The following is a 16,232-nucleotide window of genomic DNA, read 5'->3' as shown; positions in this document are numbered from 1 at the left end:
ATTGATTCTTCCAATCCAAGAACATGGTATATCTCTCCATCTGTTTGAATCATCTTTAATTTCTTTCATCAGTGTCATAGTTTGCTGCATACAGTTCTTTAGTCTACTTAGGTAGATTTATTCCTAGGTATTTTATTCTTTTTTTTTCAATGATAAATGGGAGGGTTTCCTTAATTTCTCTTTCATATTTTTCATCATGAGTGTATAGGAATGTAAGAGATTTCTGTGCATTAGTTTTGTATCCTGCTACTCTACCAAATTCATTGATTAGCTCTAATAGTTTTCTGTTGGCATCTTTAGGATTCCCTATGTATAGTATCATGTCATCTGCAAAGAGTGACAGCTTTACTTCTTTTCTGATTTGGATTCCTTTTATTTATTTTTCTTCTCTGATTGCTCTGGCTAAAACTTCCCAAACTGTGTTGAATGATAGTGGTGAGAGTGGGCAATGTTGTCTTGTTCCTGATCTCAGTGGAAATGGTTTCAGTTTTTCACCATTGAGGTTGAGGTTGGCTGTGGGTTTGCCATATAGGTCATATTTATATGTTGAGGTAAGTTCTCTCTATACCTACTTTCTGGAGGGATATTTTTTATCATAAATGGGTGTTGAATTTTGTCGAAAGCTTTTTCTGCATCTACTGAGATGATCATATGATTTTTCTCCTTCAATTTGTTAATATGTTTTATCACACTGATTAATTTGCATATACTGAAGAATCCTGGCATTCCTGGTATAAACCCCACTTGCTCATGGTATATAATCCTTTTAATGTGCTGTTGGATTCTGTTTGCAAATATTTTGTTGAGGATTTTTGCATCTATGTTCATCAGTGATATTGACCTGCAGTTTTCTTTCTTTGTGACATCTTTGTTTGGTTTTGGTATCAGTGTGATGAAGGCCTCATAGATTGAGTTTGGGAGTGTTCCTCCCTCTGCTATATTTTGGAAGAGTTTGAGAAGGATAGGTATTAGCTCTTCTGTGAATGTTTGATAGAATTCGTCTGTGAAACCATCTGATCATGGACTATTGTTTGTTGGAAGACTTTTAATCCCAGTCTCAATTTCAGTGCTTGTGATTGGTCTGTTTATATTTTTTATTTCTTCCTGGTTCAGTCTTGGAAGGTTGTGCTTTTCTAAGTATTTCTTCCAGGTTGTCCATTATATTGGAATACAGTAATCCAAGTAATTAAATTGCAGTAATCTCTCATGATTCATTGTATTTCTGTACTGTCAATTATTACTTTTCCTTTTTCATTTCTAATTCTGTTGATTTGAGTCTTCTCCCTTTTGTTCTTGATGAGTCTGGCTAATGGTTTATCAATTTTGTTTATCTTCTCAAAGAAGCAGCTTTTAGTTTTACTGATCTTTGCTAACGTTTCCTTCATTTCTTTTTCATTTGTTTCTCCCATCCAAGTACTAACCAGGATCGACCCTGCTTAGCTTCTGAGATCAGACAATATCGGGCACATTCAGGATGGTATGGCTGTAGACTCTTTTCCATTTATTTCTGATCTGATCTTTATGATTTCTTTCCTTCTGCTACCTTTGGTGTTTTTTTGTTCTTCTTTCTCTAATTGCTTTAGGTGTAAGGTTAGGTTGTTTATTTGAAATGTCTGTTGTTTCTTGAGGTAGGATTGTATTGCTATAAATTTCCCTCTTAGAACTGCTTTTGATGCATGCCATAGGTTTTGGGTCATCATGTTGTCATTGTCATTTGTTTCTAGGTATTTTTTGATTTCCTCTTTGATTTCTTCAGTGATCTCTTGGTTATCAAATAGTGTGTGGTTTAGCCTCCATGTGTTTGTATTTTTTACAGTTTTATTCCTGTAATAGACTTCTAGTCTCATAGCACTGTGATCAGAAAAGATACTTGATACCATTTCAATTTTCTTAAATTTACCAAGGCTTGATTTCTGACCCAAGATATAATCTATCCTGGAGAATGTTCCATGCATACTTGAGAAGGAAATGTGTTCTGTAGTTTTTCGATGGAATGTCCTATAATATCAATTAAGTCCATATTGTTTAATGTATCATTTAAAGCTTGTGTTTCCTTATTTGTTTTCATTTTGTCTGATCTGTCCTTTGGTGAAAGTGGGGTGTTAAAGTCCCCTACTGTGATTGTGTCACTGTCAATTTCCCCTTTTATGGCTGTTAGCATTTGCCTTATATACTGAGGTGCTCCTATGTGTGTATAAATATTTACAATCGTTATATCTTCTTCTTGGTTTGATCCCTTGGTCATTATGTAGTGTCCTTCTTTGTCTCTTGTAATAGTCTTTATTTTAAAGTCTATTTTGACTGATATGGGAATTGCTACTCCAGCTTTCTTTTGATTACCTTTTGCATGGAATATCTTTTTCCATCCCCTTATTTTCATTATGTATGTGTCCCTAGGTCTGAAGTGCGTCTCTTGTAGACAGCATATATATGGGTCTTATTTCTGTATCCATTCAGTGAGTCTGTGTCTTTTGGTGGGGGCATTTAATCCATTTACATTTAAGTTAATTATTGATATGTATGTTCCTATTACCATTTTCTTAATTATTTTGGGTTTGCTATTGTAGGTCTTTTCTTTCTCTTGTGTTTCTTGCCTAGAGAAGTTCCTTTAACATTAGTTGTAAAGTTGGTTTGGTGGTGCTGAATTCTCTTAGCTTTGGCTTGTCTGTAAAATTTTTAATTTCTCCATCAAATATGAATGAGATCCTTCCTGGGTAGTGTAATCTTGGTTGTAGGTTTTTCCCTTTCATCACTTTAAGTATGTTTGCCACTCCCTTTTGGCTTGCAGAGTTTCTACTGAAAATTCAGCTGTTAACCTTATGGGGATTCCCTTGTAGGTTATTCGCTGCTTTTCCCTTGCTGCTTTTAATATTTTTTCTTTGCATTTAATTTTTGATATTTTGATTAGTATGTGTCTTGGCGTGTTTCTCCTTGCATTTATCCTGTATGAGACACTCTGTGTTTCCTGGACTTGATTGACTATTTCCTTTCCTATATTAGGAAATTTTTCAACGATAATCTCTTCAAATATTTTCTCAATCCCTTTCTTTTTCTCTTCTTCTTCAGGACCCCTATTGTTTGAATGTTGATGCATTTAATGTTGTCGCAGAGGTCTTAAGACTGTACTCAATTCATTTTTCTTTATTCTGCTCTGCAGTAGTTATCTCCATTATTTTACCTTCCAGGTCACTATCCATTCTTCTGCCTCAGTTATTCTGCTATTGATTCCTTCTAGAGAATATTTACTTTCATTTATTGTGTAGTGCATCATCATCTGTTTGCTCTTTAGTTCTTTTAGGTCCTTGTTAAATGTGTCTTGTATTTTCTCCATTCTCTTTCCAAGATTTTGGACCATCTTTACTATCATTATTCTGAATTATTTTCCAGGTATACTCCCTATGTCCTCTTCATTTGTTTGGTCTGGTGGGTTTTTGCCTTGCTCCTTCATCTGCTGTGTGTTTTTCTGTCTCTTCATTTTGCTTCACTTACTGTGTTTGGGGTCTCCTTTTCACAGGCTGCAGGTTCGTAGTTCCCATTGGTTTTGGTGTCTGCCCCCAGTGGCTAAGGTTTGTTCAGTGTGTTGTGTAGGCTTCCTGGTGGAGGGGACTGGTGCCTGTGTTCTGGTGGATGAGGCTGGATATTGTCTTTCTGGTGGGCAGTACCAAGTCCAGTGGTGTGTTGTGGGGTGTCTATGACCTTATTATGATTTTAGGCAGACTCTCTGCTAATGGAAGGGGTTGTTTTCCTGTGTTGCTAGTTGTTTGGAGTAGGGTGTCTAGCACTGTAGCTTGCTGGTCATTGAGTGGAGCTCGGTCTTAGCATTGAGATGGAGATCTCTGGGAGAACTTTCATCATTTGATATTATATAGAGCTAGGAGGTCTCTACTGGACCAATGTCCTGAACTTGGCTCTCCCATCTCAGAAGCACAGGCCTGACACCTGGCCCGAGCACCCAGACTCCATCATCCATCCACACTGCTCATAAGTAAAGAGAGAAAGAAAGAAGGAAGGAAGGAAAGAAAGAAAGAAAGAAAGAAAGAAAGAAAGAAAGAAAGAAAGAAAGAAAGAAGGAAGGAAAGAAAGAAAGAAAGAAAAGAAAAGTTATTAAAATAAAAAATTATTATTAAAAATAAAAAAATTAAAGAGTAATTAAAAAAGGAAAAATAAATGAAAGAAAGAAAGGAGAACAACTGAAGAAAAAAACAAATACACCTATGATAACAAGCTCTAAAAAGTATACAAAAAAATCAAAAAACAGACAGAACCTTAGGATTAATAGTACAAGCAAAACTATACAGACAAAATGACACAAAGAAGCATACGTAAACACACTCACGGCGGCCCCGGAGGAAGATGGCGGAAGAGTAAGACGCGGAGATCACCTTCCTCCCCACAGATACATCAGAAATCCATCTACACGTGGAACAACTCCTACAGAACACCTACTGAACGCTGACAGAAGACCTCAGACCCCCCAAAAGGCAAGAAGCTCCCCACATACCTGGGTAGGGCAAAAGAAAAAAAGAATAAACAGAGACAATAGGATAGGCACGGGACCTGCACCAGTGGGAGGGAGCCGTGAAGGGGGGAAGGTTTCTACACACTACAAGCCCCTTCGCGGGCGGAGACTGCAGGTGGCGGAGGGGGAAAGCTTCGGAGTAGCGGAGGAGAGCACAGCAACAGGGGTGCGGAGGGCAAAGCGGAGAGATTCTGGCACAGAGGACCGGTGCCCTCAGGCACACACCAGCCCGAGAGGCTTGTCTGCTCGGCCGCCGTGGCGGGCGGGGCTGGGAGCTGAGGCTCGGGTATCGGCTTTCAGTCGGAGTGCAGGGAGAGGACTGGGGCTGGCGGCAGGAAGAGAGCCTGAAGGGGTTAGTGCACCACGGCTAGCCCGGAGGGAGTCCGGGGAAAGGGTCTGGAGCTGCTGAAGAGGCAAGAGACTTTTTTCCCTTTTGTTTCCTGGTGCGCGAGGAGAGGGCATTAAGAGGGCTGCTTGGGGAAGCGCCGGAGACAGGCACGAGCCGCGGGTAAGGCACGGACCTCGGAGACGGGCGTGGGCCGCCGCCGCCACCCGCCGCGGCCCGCCGCCGCCGCCACCGCCGCCGCGGCCCACCGCCGCCGCCGCTGCCACCGCCGCCGCGGGGCCTGTGTGCGAGCGCGGGTCACTGTCCGCCCCGCCTTCCGGGGGGCCTGTGCACCCCGCCACTGCCGCGGTCCCCGAGACCCGGGGACGGCTTTCCCGGGAAAGTGCACGGAGCGCCACGGGCTGCTGCAACGTCACGCCGGCCTCTGCCGCCGCAGGCCCGCCCCACACTGCGCGCCCCTCCCTCCCCTCTGCCTGAGTGAGCCAGAGCCCCCGAATCAGCGGCTCCTTTAAACCCGTCCTGTCTGAGCGAAGAACGGACGCCCTCCGGCGACCTACGCGCAGAGGCGGGGCCAGGTCCAAGGCTGAGACCCGGGAGCTGTGAGAGCAGAGGCAGGGAAATCTCTCTGTGCAGCCTCGGAGGCAGCGGATTAAAGCTCCACGGTCCATTTGATGTGCCCTGCGTCTGTGGAGTGCATGAATGGACAGCGAATCATCCCAAATTGAGGAAGTGGACTTTGAGGACAAGATTTAAGACTTTCCCCCCTTTTCCTCTTTTTACAACGAATTATTCCAAATTAAGGAGGTGGACTTAGAGAGCAAGATTTCAGACTTCTCGCCCTTTTCCTCTTTTTACAACGAATTATCCCAAATTGAGGAGGTGGACTTGGAGAGCAAGATTTTTGATTTTTCCCCCTGCTCTCTTTTTGTGAATGTGTATGTGTAATCTTCTGTGTAAGATTCTCTCTGTATAGCTTTGCTTCCACCATATGTCCCAGGGTTCTATCGGTCCGGTTTTTTTTTTTTTTTTCAATAATTACTTTCTAATGTTAATAACGCTACTATATTTCATACTTTATTCTATTTTACTTTACCTGCTCTTTCTTTTTTTCCTACTCTCCCTTCCTCCCTCCCTCCCTCCGCTCCTCCTTTCCTTCTTTCTTTTTCTTTCCTCCCTCCCACCCTTCTTCTTTCCACTTTCTTTTTCTTTCCTTCCTCCCTCCCTCCTGTCTTTCTTCCTTTCCTTCCTCCCTCCCTCCCTCCTTTCTTTCCTTCTTTCTTTCCATCCTTCCTCCCTCCCTCCCTCCTTTCTTTCTTCCTTCCTTTCTTCCCTTCTTCCTTTCTTTCCCTCTCTCTTTCTTTCTTCTACTAATTCTTTCTTTCTACTTTTTCTCCCTGTTACTCTGAGCCGGGTGGATGAAAGGCTCTTGGTGCTGCAGCCAGGAGCCAGTGCTGTGCCTCTGAAGTGGGAGAGCCAACTTCAGGACACGGGTCCACAAGAGACCTCCCAGCTCCACATAATATCAAGCAGCGAAAATCTCCCAGAGATCTCCATCCCAACACCAGCACCCAGCTTCAGTCAACGACCAGCAAGCTACAGTGCGGGTCACCCTATGCCAAGCAACTAGCAAGGCAGGAACACAACCCCACCCATTAGCAGAGAGGCTACCTAAAAACATAATAAGGCCATAGGCACCCCAAAACACACCACCAGACGTGGACCTGTCCACCAGAAAGACAAGATCGAGCCTCAACCACCAGAGCACAGGAATTAGTCCCCCCCACCAGGAAGCCTACACAACCTACTGAAACAACCTTAGCCACTGGGGTCAGACACCAAAAACAACGGGAACTACGAATCTGCAGCCGGCAAAAAGGAGACCCCAAACACAGTAACATAAGCAAAATGAGAAGGCAGAAAAACACACAGCAGGTGAAGGAGCAAGATAAACACCTACCAGACCTAACAAATGAAGAGGTAATAGGCAGTCTACCTGAAAAAGAATTCAGAATAATGATAGTAAAGCTGATCCAAGATTCTATTTCCAAGATCCATAATCTTGGAAATAGAATAGACAACATGCAAGAAACAGTTAACAAGGACCTAGAAGAACTAAAGATGAATCAAGCATCGATTAAAAACACAATAAATGAAATGAAAAATACTCTAGATGGGATCAATAGCAGAATAACTGAGGCAGCAGAACGGATAAGTGAGGTGGAAGATAAAATAGTGGAAATAACTGATGCAGAGCAAAATAAAGAAAAAAGAATGAAAAGAACAGAGGACAGTCTCAGAGACCTCTGGGACAACATTAAAGGCACCAACATTCGAATTATAGGGGTTCCAGAAGAAGAAGAGAAAAAGAAAGGGACTGAGAAAATATTTGAAGAGATTATAGTTGAAAACTTCCCCAATATGGGAAAGGAAATAGTTAATCAAGTCCAGGAGGCACAGAGAGTCCCATACAGAATAAATCCAAGGAGAAATACACCAAGACACATATTAATCAAACTGTCAAAAATTAAACACAAAGAAATCATATTAAAAGCAGCAAGGCAAAAACAACAAATAACACACAAGGGAATCCCCATCAGGATAACAGCTGATCTCTCAGCAGAAACTCTACAAGCCAGAAGGGAGTGGCAGGACATAATTAAAGTGATGAAGGAGAGAAACCTGCAACCTAGATTACTCTACCCAGCAAGGATCTCATTCAGATTTGATGGAGAAATTAAAACCTTTACAGACAAGCAAAAGCTGAGAGAGTTCAGCACCACCAAACCAGCTTTACAACAAATGCTAAAGGAACTTCTCTAGGCAAGAAACACAACAGAAGGAATATACCTACAATAACGAACCCAAAGCAATTAAGGAAATGGGAATAGGAACATACATATCAATAATTACCTTAAATGTAAATGGACTAAATGCTCCCAACAAAAGACACAGAGTGGCTGAATGGATACAAAAACAAGACCCATATATATGCTGTCTACAAGAGACCCACTTCAGACCTAGAGACACATACAGATTGAAAGTAAAGGGATGGAAAAAGATATTCCATGCAAATGGAAATCAAAAGAAAGCTGGAGTAGCAATTCTTATATCAGACAAAATAGACTTTAAAATAAAGACTATTAGAAGAGACAAGGAAGGACACTACATAACGATAAAGGGATCGATCCAAGAAGAAGATATAACAATTGTAAATATTTATGCACCAAACATAGGAGCACCTCAATACATAAGGCAAATACTAACAGCCATAAAAGGGGAAATCGACAGTAACACAATCATAGTAGTGGACTTTAACACCCCACTTTCACCAATGGACAGATCATCCAAAATGAAAATAAATAAGGAAACACAAGCTTTAAATGATACATTAAACGAGATGGACTTAGTTGATATTTATAGGACATTCCATCCAAAAACAACAGAATACACATTTTTCTCAAGTGCTCATGGAACATTCTCCAGGATAGATCATATCTTGGGTCACAAATCAAGCCTCGGTAATTTTAAGAAAATTGAAATTGTATCAAGTATCTTCTCCGACCACAATGCTATGACACTAGACATCAATTACAGGAAAAGATGTGTAAAAAATACAAACACATGGAGGCTAAACAATATACTACTCAATAACGAAGTGATCACTGAAGAAATCAAAGAGGAAATTAAAAAATACCTAGAAACAAATGACAATGGAGACACGACGACCCAAAACCTATGGGACGCAGCAAAAGCAGTTCTAAGGGGGAAGTTTATAGCAATACAATCCCACCTTAAGAAACAGGAAGCATTTCGAGTAAACAACCTGACCCTGCACCTAAAGCAATTAGAGAAAGAAGAACAAAAATACCCCAAAGCTAACAGAAGGAAAGAAATCATAAAGATCAGATCAGAAATAAATGAAAAAGAAATGAAGGAAACGATAGCAAAGATCAACCAAACTAAAAGCTGGTTCTTTGAGAAGATAAACAAAATTGACAAACCATTAGCCAGACTCCTCAAGAAAAAGAGGGAGAAGACTCAACTCAATAGAATTAGAAATGAAAAAGGAGAAGTAGCAGCTGACATTGTAGAAATACAAAGGATCATGAGAGATTACTACAAGCAACTATATGCCAATAAAATGGACAATCTGGAAGAGATGGACAAATTCTTAGAAAAGCACAACCTTCTGAGACTGAACCAGGAAGAAATAGAATATATAAACAGACCAATCACAAACACTGAAATTGAAACTGTGATTAAAAATCTTCCAACAAACAAAAGCCCAGGACCAGATGGCTTCACAGGCAAATTCTATCTAACATTTAGAGAAGAGATAACACCTATCCTTCTCAAACTCTTCCAAAATATAGCAGAGGGAGGAACACTCCCAAACTCATTCTACAAGGCCACAATCACCCTGATACCAAAACCAGACAAAGATGTCACAAAAAAAGAAAACTACAGACCAATATCACTGATGAACATAGATGCAAAAATCCTCAACAAAATACTAGCAAACAGAATCCAACAGCACATTAAAAGGATCATACACCATGATCAAGTGGGGTTTATCCCAGGAATGCAAGGATTCTTCAATATACGCAAATCAATCAATGTAATACACCATATTAACAAGTTGAAGGAGAAAAACCATATGATCATCTCAATAGATGCAGAGAAAGCTTTCGACAAAATTCAACACCCATTTATGATAAAAACCCTGCAGAAAGTAGGTATAGAGGGATCTTTCCTCAACATAATAAAGGCCATATATGACAAACCCACAGCCAACATTGTCCTCAATGGTGAAAAACTGAAACCATTTCCACTAAGATCAGGAACAAGACAAGGCTGCCCACTCTCACCACTCTTATTCAACATGGTTTTGGAAGTTTTAGCCACAGCAATCAGAGAAGAAAAGGAAATAAAAGGAATCCAAATTGGAAAAGAAGAAGTAAATCTGTCACTGTTTGCAGATGACATGATACTATACCTAGAGAATCCTAAAGATGCTACCGAAAAACTACTAGAGCTAATCAATGAATTTGGTAAAGTAGCAGGATATAAAATTAATGTACAGAAATCTCTGGTATTCCTGTACACTAATGATGAAAAATCTGAAAATGAAATCAAGAAAACACTCCCATTTACCATCACAACAAAAAGAATAAAATATCTAGGAATAAACCTACCTAAGGAGACAAAAGACCTGTATGCAGAAAACTATAAGACACTGATGAAAGAAATTAAAGATGATACAAATAGATGGAGAGATATACCATGCTCCTGGATTGGAAGAATCAATATTGTGAAAATGACTCTACTACCCAAAGCAATCTACAGATTCAATGCAATCCCTATCAAACTACCACTGGCATTTTTCACAGAACTAGAACAAAAAATTTCAAAATTTGTTTGGAAAAACAAAAGGCCCCGAATAGCTAAAGCAATCTTGAGAACGAAAAACGGAGCTGGAGGAATCAGGCTCCCTGACTTCAGACTATACTACAAAGCTACAGTAATTAAGACAGTCTGGTACTGGCATAAAAACAGAAAGATAGATCAGTGGATCAGGATAGAAAGCCCAGAGATAAACCCACGCACATATGGCCAACTTATCTTTGATAAAGGAGGCAGGAATGTACAGTGGAGAAAGGACAGCCTCTTCAATAAGTGGTGCTGGGAAAACTGGACAGGGACATGTAAAAGTTTGAGATTAGATCATTCCCTAGCACCATACACAAAAATAAGCTCAAAATGGATTAAAGACTTAAATGTAAGGCCAGAAACTATCAAACTCTTAGAGGAAAACATAGGTAGAACACTCTATGACATAAATCACAGCAAGATCCTTTTGGACCCACCTCCTAGAGAAATGGAAATAAAAACAAAGATAAACAAATGGGACCTAATGAAACTTCAAAGCTTTTGCACAGCAAAGGAAACCATAAAGAAGACCAAAAGACAACCCTCAGAATGGGAGAAAATATTTGCAAATGAAGCAACTGACAAAGGATTAATCTCCAAAATTTATAAACAGCTCATGCAGCTCAATAGCAAAAAAACAGACAACCCAATCCAAAAATGGGCAGAAGACTTAAATAGGCATTTCTCCAAAGAAGATATACAGACTGCCAACAAACACATGAAAGAATGCTCAACATCATTAATCATTAGAGAAATGAAAATCAAAACTACAATGAGATATCATCTCACACCAGTCAGAATGGCCATCATCAAGAAATCTAGAAACAATAAATGCTGGAGAGGGTGTGGAGAAAAGGGAACACTCTTGCACTGCTGGTGGGAATGTGAATTGGTACAGCCACTATGGAGAACGGTATGGAAGTTCCTTAAAAAACTACAAATAGAACTACCATATGACCCAGCAATCCCACTACTGGGCATATACCCTGAGAAAACCATAATTCAAAAAGAGACATGTACCAAAATGTTCATTGCAGCTCTATTCACAATAGCCCGGAGCTGGAAACAACCTAAGTGTCCATCATCAGATGAATGGATAAAGAAGATGTGGCACATATATACAATGGAATATTACTCAGCCATAAAAAGAAACGAAACTGAGCTATTTGTAATGAGGTGGATAGACCTAGAGTCTGTCATACAGAGTGAAGTTAGTCAGAAAGAGAAAGACAAATACCGTATGCTAACACATATATACGGAATTTAAAAAAAAAAAGGAATGTCATGAAGAACCTAGGGGTAGAACGGGAATGAAGACACAGACCTGCTTGAGAGTGGACTTGAGGATGTGGGGAGGGGGGAGGGTAAGCTGTGACAAAGCGAAGGAGAGGCATGGACATATATACACTACCAAACGTGGGGTAGATAGGTGGTGGGAAGCAGCCGCAGAGCACGGGGAGATCAGCTTGGTGCTTTGTGACCGCCTGGAGGGGTGGGATGGGGAGGGTGGGAGGGAGGGAGATGCATGGGGGAAGGGATGTGGGAACAGATGTATATGTATGACTGATTCACTTTGTTATAAAGCAGAAACTAATTAAAAAAAAAAACACACTCACAAAAAGAGAAAAAGGAAAAAGTATATATATATATATATATATATATATATATATATATATATATATTAAAATAAAAAGCAACAATAGAGCAACCAAATCAATTATCAAATCTACCAATGATAATAAATTCTAAATACTAAATTAAGATAAACATAAAGCCAGGAACAAATTAGATACAGAAAGCAAACCCCAAGTTTACAGTTGCTCCCAAATCCTCTGCCTCAATTTTGGGATGATTCATTGTCTATTCATGTATTCCACAGTTGCAGGGTACATCAAGTTGATTGTGGAGGCATAATCTGCTGCTTCTGAGGCTGTTGGGAGAAATTTCCCTTTCTCTTCTTTGTTCGCACAGCTCCTGGAATTCAGCTTTGGATTTGGCCCTGCCTCTGCGTTTAGGTTGCCTGAGGGAATCTGTTCTTGCCCAGATAGGACCGGGTTAAAGTAGCAGCTGATTAGGGGTCTCTAACTCACTCAGGTCATGGGGGAGGGAGGGGTATGGAATGCAGGGTGAGCCTGTGGTGGCAGAGGCTAGCATGCCATTGCAGCAGCCTGATGCGAGCCATGTGTTCTCCCGGGGAAGTTGTCCCTGGATCACGGAACCCTGGCAACTGTGGGCTGCACAGGCTCCCGGGAGGGGAGTTGTTGATAGTGGCCTGTGCTTGCACACAAGCTTTTGGTGACTGCAATAGCAGCCTCAGTGTTTCATGCCCGTCTCTGGTGTCTTCACTGATAGTCATGGCTCGCACCCATCTCTGGAGCTCATTTAGGTGGTGCTCTGAATTCCCTCTCCTCATGCAACCTGAAACAATGGTCTCTTGCCTCTTAGGCATGTCCAGACTTTTTCCAGGACTCCTTCCTGGCTAGCTGTGGCACACTAGCCCCCTTCATACTGTGCTTATGCAGCCAACCCCAGTCCTCTCCCTGGGATCTGACCTCTGAAGACCAAGCCTCAGCTCCCAGCCTCCACCCGCCCTGGCAGGTGAGCAGACAAGCCTCTTGGGATGGTGAGTGCTGGTTGGCACCAATCCTCTGTGTGGGAATCTCTCCACTTTGCCCTCTGCACCCCTGTTGCTGTGCTTTCCTCCATGGCTCCAAAGCTTTCCCTCTGTCCACCCCCTGTCTCCAACAGTGAAGGGGTTTCCTAATGTGTGGAAACTTTTCCTCCTTCACAGCTCGCTCCCAGAAGTGCAGGTCCTGTCCCTATTCTTTTGTCTTTGTTTTTTCTTTTTTCTTTTGCCCTACCCAGGTATGCCGGGAATTTCTTGCCTTTTGGGAAGTCTGAGGTCTTCTGCCATTGTTCAGTAGATGTTCTGTAGGAGTTGTTCCACATGTAGATGTATTTCTGATGTATTTGTAGGAAGGAAGGTGATCTCCATAACTTACTCCTCCATCACCTTGAAGGTCTCCCCCCAAGTCTTTTTAGAAAGAAATTGAAGACACATACAAATGGAAAGATACCCTGAGTTCATGGGTTGGAAGAATTAATATTGTTTAAATGTTCATACTCCCAAAGCAATCTATAGACTTAAAGCAATCCTTATGAAAATTCCAATGGCATTTTCCACATGAAAAAAAAATCCTAAAATCTGTATAGAACCACAAAATACCCCAAATATCCAAAGCAATCATCAGAAAGAAGAACAAAACATCAAACTTCCTGATTTCAAACTATACTACAAAGCAATAAAAAAAACAGTATGGCACTGCCATAAAAATAGATACATAGACCAATTGAACAGAATAGACAGCACAGAAATAAACCACCACATCAACTAATATCTGACAAGAAAGCTAAGGACACCCAATGGAGAATGTATAGTCTTTTCAACACATGGTGTTGAGAAAACCAGACAAACACATGCAGAAAAATAAACTTGGACCTCTATTTTATCCCATTCACAGAAATTAACTCATAATGGACCAAAGACTTAAACATAAGACATGATACCTTAAAACTCCTACAAGAAAACATGGGGGAAAATCTCCTCAACATTGGTCTTGATATTTTTTGGATATTACACCAAAAGTACAAATGACAAAAGCAAAAATCAACAGGTGGGACTACATCAAACTTAAAGACTTCTGCACAGCAAAAGAAACAATCAACAAACTAAAATGTAACCTACAGAATGGGAGAAAATATTTGAGAACCATACATAAGATGAGGGGTCAATATCTAATATATATATAAGAAACTCATACAATTCAATAACAAAAAAATAAACAATCCAATTTTAAAAATGGGAAGAGGAACTAAAAAGACATTTTTTACAAAAAATACAACCAGATGGCCAACAGGTACATGAGAAGATGCTCAATATCACTAATCATCAGGGAAACAAAAATCAAAACCACAATAAGATATCCCTTCAGACCTGTTAGAATGACTATCATCAATAGGATAAGAGATAATAAGTACTGGTGAGTATGTGGAGAAAAGGAAACCCTTATATACTGTTGGTGAGAATGTAAATTGCTTTAGCAACTATGGAAAACAACATGTAGGTTCATCAAAAAATTATATAGAGAACTACCATATGATCCTGCAATTCCACTTGTGGGATATACCCAAAGGAAATAAAAACAGGGTAGTGAGGAGACCTATGCACTCCCATGTTTATTGGGACATTATTCACAATAGCAAAGATACGATGCTCTGTACCATATGAAACATTCACTGCTCTTCAATGAATGAATGGCAAGGAGGAGATATGGGGATATACATATATGTATAATTGATTCACTTTGCTATAGAGCAGAAACTAACACACCATTGTAAAGCAATTATACTCCAATAAAGATGTTAAAAAAAGAATATGTGATATATATAGTGATATATATATATATATATATATATATATATATATATATATAGAGAGAGAGAGAGAGAGAGAGAGAGAGAGAATTCAGCTATGAGAAAGAAGAAAAGCTTGCCATGGATGGAACTTGAATAGGCTATGCTGTTAGATAAGTCAGACAAAGACAAATACTATATGATATCACTTATATGTTGAATCTATGAAAGCCAAAGTCATAAAAACAGAGAGTAGAATGGTGGTTCCTAGGGGATGAGGGTGGGAGGGTAAGAGAAATATTTTTTAAGGGTACAAACTTGCAACTAATAGATAAATAACTCCCATAGATCTAAAGCACAGTATAGTGATTGTAGACAACAATATTGTATTATAAATATCAAAGTTGCAAGACCAGACCTTAATTATTCCCACCCCCCAAAAAAGAAATGATAATTATGTAAGGTAATAGAGGTGCCAGCTAATGCTACAATGGCAATCATATTGAAATATATAAATGTATCAAATCAACATGTTGCACATCTTAAACTTACACAGGGTTATTTATATGTCAAATATATTTCAATAACACCCCCCAAACCCACAGGGTTTTATAGTATTTACTTATTGTGTAATAAATTAATATATTCTTCTCTCTAATGTATAATTTTACTCCAATTATGCAGCCTATATGCTACAGTTCTTTATGTGACTACTGCTTTGATTACCTCCCTGGTAAGATCCACTGCAGCATAAGACAATTTGAGTATTCTATATGGTTGAGTTTACTTCTCTGTGTAGTACCTCTTTGAGTACCTCTCATCACTCAAAAGATGTTGGATGTGGATTTTTTAAATACAGTTTTTTGAAACAATAAAGTGTCAATAGGGTCAATAATACCTACTGCATTCTAGGAGTCCTAGTGACTGTCCAGATACCCAATCCAAGTTTTGCTTTTTCTCCTTTGTTCCAGATGGCTAGCAGTACCTCTTCCTCTGTTAGTTTTGGCAAGATGGTAATAAAAGGAGGGGGGCGGGGTAATGGAAATAGCCAGCCGTTCAGTTACAGCTTATTGGACAGGTCAATGCAGGAAAGCATGCATAAGGCATTTTACAAAGTACAGGGGAAAATCACAGTTCTGAGACTGCTTTCTTATTACCAAGGAGAGGATACAATGGAGACTGCATTCTCTGGACTGTAGTCCACAGGTGGGCAAGAAGAACCAACCAACTGACAAGACACTAATCCTGATGACACATGCAAATCTGGCAACTTTCATTTCCTCTCCTCTACTCTGTTTAAGGTCAGGCTTTCAGGCGCCCCTTTCAGGTGCCTGACTTTATCAGGCAGTTCCTCATAGACGTACCTGTACACACAGATGCAGTTGGTACTCAAGTGGGTTTTTGCAGCAGTAGAATAAGATGCATCTAAAAATTCAGCTTTCATTGGCATTTTTCTTATCAGGATTTTCCCTCACCTTCCTGAATGCAAGTGGTGAATTTAAGGATCATGTGGCTTCCGGTGAA

The sequence above is a fragment of the Mesoplodon bidens genome (genome assembly GCF_964165515.1).
Source record: "Mesoplodon bidens genome assembly, chromosome: 3".
NCBI lineage: Eukaryota > Metazoa > Chordata > Mammalia > Artiodactyla > Ziphiidae > Mesoplodon > Mesoplodon bidens.
Note: the sequence above shows the minus strand (reverse complement) of the source record.